Below are 10405 nucleotides of genomic sequence, written 5' to 3'. Positions count from 1 at the left end.
GCTCCTACATCAGACATCTAGGGTTGTTGAAAATAAAAGTGAGTCCCTCACTTTGCTGGGGTCAAAGGAAAGCCAAGCTAGTCTACCTTTTCCTGGGAAATCCATGATGAATCTTCAACTGGTTTGTCTTTCCACTTCACAAGACACTCTTTGTACTGGTTTCTTCAAATACTAAGCCCAATTCTGCTACCCAAAATCTCTTCAATATGATCTGGTATCCGCCGAGGTATATGCTTCTCCAAGTCTAATACACTATCCTCACTTAATTCTGTCTCATGATATTGATGTAGATCTGCAATGTTGAATATAGGTGAAATTTCCAAAGTATTAGGTAACTCCACTTCATATGCATTTCTGGAACTGAATTTCTGCAAGATCTTACAAGGCCCAAACTTCCTCATCTTCAACTTATTATAGGTACCAACTGGGAATCTTTCTTTTCTCAGATACACCATCACTTCATCCCCAACTTCAAATTCCTTATGTCTTCTCTTCTCATCAGCTTTCTCCTTGTACTTATTGTTCATGTCTTTCAAATGTTGCTTAACCTCAGTATGCAATTCCTTCATATGCTCAGCAAATTCTTCTGGTTCCGCACTCCTTTTATATTCAACATTGATGTCTCTCAATTTTGATATGCCTCTAGGGTGTACTCCTATAGCAATCTCAAAAGGGGTTCTTCCAGTACTTTTGTTCACTAAATTTTTGTAGGCGAATTCTTCTTGTGCAAGAATCAAATCCCAACTTATGATTTTCTCTCCAACTAAGCATCTCAACAAGTTTCCCAAACTTCTATTTACTACCCCTGTCTATCCATCAGTCCATGGGTGAAAAGTAGAACTGAACTTCAAATCTGTCTTCATCTTCTTCCAAAGTGTCCTCCAAAAGTATCCAAAAAACTTTGTGTCTCTATCTGAAACTATGCTCTTTGGTAATCCATGCAATCTCACCACCTCCTTGAAAAATAGGTCTGCAACATGTACTACATTTGTTGTCTTCCTACAAGGTATGAAATGTGCCATTTTTGAGAATCTATCCACTACCACAAATATGGAATCATTTCCTCTCTGTGTCTTGGGTAATCCAAGTATGAAATTCATGCTTATGTCCTCCCAAGGTCTCTCCAGAATTGTCAAAGGCTTATACAATCCCCCATTCTGACTACTACCTTTTGCAAGTTGACAAATCCTACAGCTTTGAATCTAAGGCCAAAAGTAATTCTCACTTATCAATGCCACCATCTTATCAACTCCAAAGTGCCTAGCTAATCCTCCACTATGCTTCTTCGTTATCAGAATCTCTCTCATAGAACTTCTAGGTATACACAACTGAACTCCTCTAAACAACATCTCATTTTGAATGAAATAGTCCAACCCCTTACTCCTGTCTACCATAACCAGTTCCTTACAAGCTTTCCAAGGTTCTGCAAAATCTAGGTCATCCTTATACAAGTTCTTCAATTCCTCAAAACCTATTACCTCCACTCTCATCTCTATTAGCAAGTTCCTCCTTCTGCTCAATGCATCAGCAACTTTAATTGACTTTCCACTTCTATGCTTCAACACAAAGGTATAACTCTGCAAGAACTCTACCCATCTCATATGTCTCTGATTCAACTTATTGACTGTTCAAATATTGCAAAGCTTGAGGATCAATATACAACACAAACTCCTTAGGCAACAAATAATGTCTCCACTTCTTCAATGCTTGAAGTATGGCATAAAACTCCTAGTCATACACAGAATATACCTTCCTCACATCATTCAACTTCTCACTGAAATAGGCTACCAGTCTTCCTTCCCGACTCAACACTGCTTCAATTGCATTTCCACTTGCATCACAATCCACTTGAAATACTTTGCTAAAATCCAGTAAAGCTAACACAGGCTGCTTTGTCACCTTTTGCTTCAACAATTCAAAGCTCCTATTTGCTCTGGTTCTCCACTTGAAATCCTTTCTATCCCCTCTCATTGCTTCTGTCATAGGGCTATAAATTGAACTGAAATTTCTAATAAACTTCCGGTAGAAACTAGCCAATTCGTGAAATGATCTTACCTCTCCAATGCTTTTCGATGTAGGTCATTAAACAATTTCTCTTACCTTCTGAAGATCCATCTTCAATCCATCCACAGATATCACAAATCTCAAATAGACTAACTCTTCCTTCATGAAACTGCACTTCTTAATGTTTATTAACAACTTCTCTTCTCTCAATCTCTGCAAAACTTGTCTCAAATGCAACATATGTTCTTCCTTTGTCTTACTGAATATCAAAATGTTATCCAAATACACAATAACAAACTTAGCCAAAAATTTCTTCAATACCTCATTCATCAATCTCATGAAAGTGTTTGGCGCATTAGTCAATCCAAAAGGCATCACCAACTATACATGCAATCCTTCATTTGTCTTGAATGTTGTCTTCCACTCATCTCCTTCCCTGATTCTGATCTAATTGTATCCATCTATCAAGTCTATTTTTGTGTAGTATCTGGCTCCACTCAAACAATCCATTATGTCATCCATACTAGGCAAAGGAAATATGTACTTCACTGTGACCTTGTTTATTGCTCCGGAATCAGTACACATCCTCCATTCTTCATTCCTTTTAGGTGCTAACACTGTTGGAACTACACAAGGACTCAAACTTGCTCTGATCAAACCTTTCTTCAACAACTCCTGCACTTTCCTATTGAACTCATTCTTTGTTGGTGTCATTCGGTGTGCTTCTTTATTAGGCAAACTAGCTCTAGGAATCAAGTCCATGCAATAACTGATACTCCTCACACGCGGTAATCCATCAAGTACATTGTCTGAAATGATGTCTCCATATTCTGTCAACAACTCCTTTATATCCTTCGATTGTTCTTCTTCATGCTCTAGATCTTCAGTCTTCTTAGGAACTATAGCAAAACATGCATTCTCTTGTCTCATCCCATCCAATAATTTTCTTCCATCCACCAAACAGATTCTAGCACTTGTACAAACTTCACTCTTCAAAGGATCCTCCAAGGGTAACAAGGTCTGCTTCATCTTATTTGAAACAATATTGTATATGTTCTTCCTTCCATCATGTATTGTATGTCTATCAAACTACCAAGGTCTTCCCAACAAAATGTGATAAATATCTATAGGCATAATATCACACAAAACTTCATCATGATAAGATCGAATCTTCAATTTCACCAAACATTGTTCACTTACTAGTATCTTATGATAATCTTGAATCCATGCTATTTGATAAGGCTTAGGGTGCTTCAGCCTCTCCAAATTCAACGTATTCTCCATCTCCTCTGAAACAATATTATCTGAACTACCACTATCAATTATAACTTTACAACACTTATCGAATACCTTACATTTGGTCTTGAACAAATTCCTACTCTACAAGGGCTCTTCATCCTCTCTGGTATGACACAAAGCTCTCCTTATCACCAACAATTCTCCATCTTCCGATTTATTAGCTTATCTAGTTTGGTCTTCTTCTACCAAGGCTAATCTCTGAGTGTTTTCTATCTTCCTACATTCAAAAGCACAATGTCCTTCTCCTTTGCACTTAAAGCAAGTTCCTCTAAACACTATTTTATCTTGTCTTTTATCTTCCTTGCCATAACTCTCATTCTGATATCCATCAGGTTCTCTTCTCCAGTAAAAATTTCTATCATCCTTATGGTATGAACTTCCATATCTGCTAACTTCCTTGTCTTTATTCTAAACTATACAGGGTCCTCTTCCTCTGGAATAGCTTCTTCCTCGAAATTTTCCTCTGGAAAACCTTCCACCTCTACGTCTTTGCTTCTACTCATGTCTTTTGTTCAACTTCTCCTTTTCTTTCAAGGCATATTGATAAGATTCCTCAACACTCTGCAGCTTGATTAAACTGAGTTCATCTTGTATAGACATCTGCAACCCATTCAAATATCTAACAACTTGTTCAATCTCATCATCAGTATGTTTGGATCTAATATTCAACTTGTAGAATGCTTTGGTATACTCCTTCACACTAGATTCCTTCTACTTCAAGTTCTACAACTTCCTGAACAGATTCACTTGATAATCAGCAGGCATAAACTTTGATTTCAACTTACTAACCATCTGCTCCCAAGATTTGATCTTCTCTTTACCTCTTCTTTGTCTATTTACCTACAAATGTTCCCACCAAAGAGATGCATGACCTTTCAACTTAGTGCAAGCATATCTCACTTTTCTATCTTCTGCGGTGCCCTCGAAATCAAAATATTTTTCCATCTTCGTGATCCAATCCAACAATTCATCTAAATCCAACTTGCCATCACAATCTGGTGGGGTAAAATGTGGTCTGGTATTCGCTCTAAACAATGCTCTTATAAACCTTTCTTCATTTGAATCATTAACCGGTGCATTTGCTCCTTATTCTTCAGCTACATTTTCTTCTTCATCATCTATGCTCACATCTTCAACATGTCAACCTCTTCTCCGGGTCGTTTCAACAGCTTCTAATCGGGCTACAATTCCTCTCAACATTTCCATCACAATGGGGTCTGCATTTCCACGCGCTCCACCATTTCTATTTCCTCTTCGCACCATCTTCACGTAAGTCCTCTGCAGTTGTTGTTTGTATCCACAATCCGCCACCCTACAACAAAATCTTGCAGGACAACACAATCTCTGAAATGAAATCTCTCTCTAATACCACTTGGTGCAGTCACGGTTAGGAGGGACCTCAAAGAGATCAGTCTGGATTGTGCAGCAAGAGTTAACACAACGGAAACAAGACAATTTGATGGAGGCTATGCAGAACAAAGTAGATTATATCATAAAAAGACAATTACAATCTGTTGGCAATATGCGGGCTTATAGAATCCATCTCACAGGCCTAGTTACAACATGCTCGAATATAGTATTAGTCAACTTCAAACCTCTTAACCTTAAGATCTATCTTCTCTGTTCTAAGAACTTGATTCTAAATGCTTAATTACATTGATTTATATGATCAAGGGTGATCCGCGTCAGCCCAAGATGAAACAAATGTCAATGAACAAAATAAAACGTGTAAAACAACAAGGTCGGCCTCTGCCAAAGAGATCCATCCGAAAAATCCATAGAATGAAGTACAGACCCAAGGGAAGGTCAGCCACACGCCAAGGAATGTTGGAAACAACAAACTGAAGCTCTGCAAGTTATGGAAGTCATCTACCAATAGCCAAATAGTTCCAAAGCGATTCCAGTGTTATAAGCCAGAGAACTGTCTCAAATTCCAGAAGTGATAACTTGCCAAGAAAATATCCAAATGTCCAGCGGACTTAGGATAATCAAAATCTAGCTCCGCAAGGTCCGTTGATCAAATGCAAAAAAACGCATAAACAAATACTGAAACTGCAAAATAAGAACAAATTGAAAAGGAATTTTTTTATTTTTTTTGGTCAATGCAAGATTGCCATGAACCAGGGATGCTCCTACATCACAAGACCGCCAAAAACTAGTTGAAAAACAAGTTCCAATACTTAAAAACAAAAGCATAATAATACAAATAAAATGCAAACTTATAACCAAATCTAATTGATGAGTCAGTTATCTACATGTAGGAGTCAACTAATGCATGAGAGATTGAATGGTAGTTGATTCTTGTATATATGAATAATTGATTGCATGGGTAACTGAAGTGGATTTAATTGATGAGTGGAACTAAGAGTGACTTTGAGTGAATTGATTAGACTGAGAAGTTAATTGGATGAGGATAAATTAATTAATTAGATTATTTGTGCGAATGAGATAGCAATTAATATTAAATTAAACTATTAATGGATCTTAATATGTGGATAATTTATTACTTAAGTGGATAAATATGTGGATAATTATGAATAATTAATTTTTCAAATGGACAAATAATATTAATTAAATAAATCAATAATTATTTAATTAAACTATTAAGTATTAGAGGTCCTAAGTGATAAGGTGGTGAATGAATAAATTAGATTATGATTAAATGAAACCAAGACCTAGTTGATAATTAGATGAAATAGATGATATTATGAAATAAAACAAGTGATTAGGTGAAAGCAACATTTTTAGGTGTCTACACTACCTATTTATAAACTTTACCGTCTAGTTTACGTTTTTTGTGCAAAACATTTATGATCAACTTCTAATCCATGTTTATAGGTTGTTTGTGAAAATTAAGTGTGCAAACATTATGTTTTCCACTACAAACTATAAGCTCAAACAAATAATATATGTTTGTTGGAAACAACCATAATTTGCCTACAAAACCAAATTTCAAATTCAAAAATGCATCCCACCACAAAATACTTAGATGAATACATAAATATGCAAGCAAATTAAAGTATAATGCTTACTTATACCATTAAGTACAATGTGGATGCAATACAATAAGGAGAAACACTTGCAATCAAATCCACAACTTAGAAAAATTTGAATAACTAATAATATATAGTTATTAGCTATTTTCCTTGAGTGACGAGTGAAAAAGAGTGTAGCCTCTAGTCGTAAAATGACCCTATAAGAGATAGAATCAAGTGCAAATTTCATTAGCACTAAATTGAATGTTTAATTATCATTATAAACTCAAAAAATGAATTTGAAACCAGTTTTCAAGACTAATTGCAATGTAGCCATGAGCATCTTAAAACTTCTCCTAACATCATTCACATCAAATGTCATGAAAGACAATTGAATAAAGCTCAAATTAGATGACTTAAAATAATTCAATTCACAACTTAATAAATGTAGAGATAAATATAGTGCAATATGATAGCATAAATAGTTCATTAGTAAATCATAACATCAAAACTATTTATGGTTTACTTTGCAAGCATACCTTCTAGATATAGCCAAATTTACTAATAGCTTTCATTTGCTTTGTTGAACAAACAAACAAGTGCTCTATCTTTATCTCATTGTTACAAAGAAAAAATGAGATTTGAAAATATCATATTCTCTCTTGATTTACCTATTACTAAATAGATTAACAAATCTCCCACTCATAATCATGTGATTGAGACCTTTCCACATACTATCTACTTTAAAGGTGTTCTTTTAAGAAAGAAAATTCCTATAGTTGCACATATTTCCTCTCAAGCATTGTATGAGATAGTGTACATGCACTCCGAGGTCTATGGAACGAATCTACACCTTATATGTTTCAATATAATTATATTTTTCAAGTTACAACAAATATTAAGGTGATGATTCCTATAAATGCTCAAGGTGTATGAAATTTGAACAAGAAACTTCTAAAAGATCAATGCTTCCAAAAGACTCTTCATAAAACACCTCCCATGAAGATTAAATATTAATATGAAAAGCAAAAACATGTCTCAATATGCACTTGTGATTGGGCCCAAAGCCTAAATAAGCATATTGATTAATTCAACATGTAATTCATGACTTCCAAGTTTCCAAGAGATAAACAACAAATTGTATAGGAAAAACAATACATATTAGTAAGAAAAATTATATGCTAGAAATATATAATTTTGCATATCATTAATGATAAAAACCTTTAATAGCTAGATTACCACACCTACGTAGTCCTTGGGACATTTGTGGTCCATGAAACACAACTTTTCTTAGAGAATCATTCATCAATTTTACTTGCAAACAATAACAAATCTTGTAAGACTTGCAATTAATAGAGCCAACATGATTTCAAACTGTAGTGTCATAAAATTGTGACCCTAGCAATTTACGACTGCATTAGGGTCCTCACGCATGCGAACTCGAATCCTCTAGCCTGATCGGAGACCGGAGAGTGCTTGGCTTGTGAAAACTACTTCTTCCTTGGCCTCTGCATCACTTTGTCCACACTCTGCCCTGGAGAAAGGGGTAGGACAGGGGTGTGGCGCCCATGTCCCCCATGTCTCCCCTTGGACAGGGGCGTGGTGCCCTTGTCCTCCCACGACATAGGCGTGGCGCCCATGTCCCCCCTTGGATAGGGGCGTGGTGCCCTTGTCCTCCCACGACAGGGGCGTGGCACCCATGTCCCCCCTTGGACAGGGGCATGGTACCCTTGTCCTCCCACGACAGGGGCGTGGCGCCCCTGTCCCTGCCCTGTTTTGGGGCAGGACCTTTCTAGTACAAGCATTGTGGGTTGTGCAGTGAGCGGGAAATCTCTTTGATGTCAGCTCGTGACGAAATTCAAATCCTTCAAAAATGTATTTAAGGGGGCATGTGCTCTCTCATTTGCAGAGGTTGGAGAGGTCTAAATCTCTCCGATGTCAGCCCATGACAGAATTTAAATCCTTCAAAAATGTATTTAAGGGGGCATGTGCTCTCTCATTTGCAGAGGTTGGAGAGGTCGAAGTTGGATATGTTCAAGCGATCAAGCATTCAAGCATTTTTTTCCAGCATTGAGCATTCTAAAGTCTCCCTTCAAGGCTAGGTGTTGCATTCAAGTCAAAGATTCAACTATTGAAGAGGAGATTGCTTTCAACATTCAATTCCACACAAACATTTCTATCAACATTGCTACTACAACCTCCCTTGAGGTGATTTACAATTCAATATTTCATTTACATCTACTTGCAAGTATTTTCTTTCATTATTTGGTTAATTCCAAAACTGGGGTTTGACCTAAAGGCAAACCCCCAATCCCAACCCATTTTCCTATCTTTTATGTGTAGGTTGCAAGTGCACAGTTGTACTTTCGGATTCAGACTTCATTTACAGGGGCGGAAAAACCCTTTTCGTTTCGCAGATTTTTCGGAGGACCGTGTACATTCTCACCATGGTTCGGACAACTTTTTGTCAAATTTGCAGGACGACTTCGTCTCGACATTTTACTGTCAAATCTAGGTACACAGCTTCATCCCATATTTAGATCTCAAGTTATAATCGATTCTTTGTCACTTTTGCACTACATAGTTCAATCAATTTCAATTTCAAATCAAACAAAGGGAATAAGGGGATCATCATAACATCCTTAATTCATTCAGAATTCAATCTATCATCTTTGTGTGGAGATTGGATCTAGTGAATTACCCCTTATCTCCCTAATGTAATGGTGAAAAGTGCTTGAAGGATAATCAATAGTGAAACTCTCATCTCTCTTTGAGGGAAAGGGTTAGTTTTCCACTTGATCTATCACTCGTCATTTTCCCACCATCACACAAACCAATAATGAAAACTACTATGATTCATAAAAGCATGTTGTTGTTTTTAGCTTCCTAATAATTATCACTTGTTTACCCATAATAAACCTAGTAAAATTGTGTTACATATGGCACGCAAAACAGGGACACTAACATCGAAGGAAAATAAATAACCAACACCTTTGCCATCTCAAAAGTAAAAGCTTGATGCTTGTCCCAATCTTTTAAATTTGAAAACTATTTATGTTGGGATGTCTTAACCTTGCATTCCTAATGTTTATAATTAATAGTTTGTTTGTATTTACTCTTATCTTTAGTGCTTTTATGACTTCCAATTTTCGAAGTGGCACTACTTTCATCATTAGTGATTTTGCTCTCACGTGAAGTTGGTGTCCTACATTGAAGTGGCATATTTGGCCATGTGTCCACGTCTTGAAAGGTGTATAAAAGCATCTTGACTCATCATTATGGGAAGCAACTTGACTTGTCATTATGGGAGTTACAATAGATTCTTATGACATATAAGAGCATAAGAAAGGTTACATTGTGGTCTTGACCAATATCATGATATTTTTGTTAAAGAAAATCTACAACAATATAGGACTATTTCCACATAATCCCAAGAGAGAAAATCATGCAAACAAGTATTCAAAATCCATATGCAAAAGAATAAATAAACATACCATCAAAATGACATGAGATATACCCTAAAAAAACTATCAAAGAGGAAAAAGCCAACCTCCAAAAACATGCACACTTAATGTATTATCTCATAGACAAATATTGCAATATATCTATAAAGCACTACATGTGAAGAAGAAAACGAAGATCACATAACCACACATCCCAACCTATGTTTCCTCTCCCCACATTTGCAACCTACAAGAGATGCTCAAACTAGCCAACAATCACTATTGTGTTTGCTTTTATTGAAATTAGCTTGCACAAAACCACCAAGTGGTATTACATAAACCATGTGACTAATATTATAAACTTACAGAACTATTTGCCCACTCATTTACTTTTTGGTACTAAGGCTTTCCAATACTAAAATATTTTTCTAATGTGCAAACCCACATTAAATAGTAATATCAATGTTTCATAGAACACATAAAGTGGCTCCAAAAAAGTCAACACGTGTGATGCACGCATCCTTATATATCTTAGGTATACCACAAATAATGTTAATTTTACATTATAACATTATGCAAGATGAACAACCCATATTTTTCAATAGGTTGAACACTTGTCGTGGAGCATCTTTGAATCAATTACATGAAGACAATTTTTATCCAAAAGAATTTCTCCACTTAAAC

This window comes from Cryptomeria japonica, chromosome 10, assembly GCF_030272615.1.
Source record: "Cryptomeria japonica chromosome 10, Sugi_1.0, whole genome shotgun sequence".
NCBI classification, from domain to species: Eukaryota; Viridiplantae; Streptophyta; class Pinopsida; order Cupressales; family Cupressaceae; genus Cryptomeria; species Cryptomeria japonica.
This window is presented reverse-complemented; position numbering follows the sequence as displayed.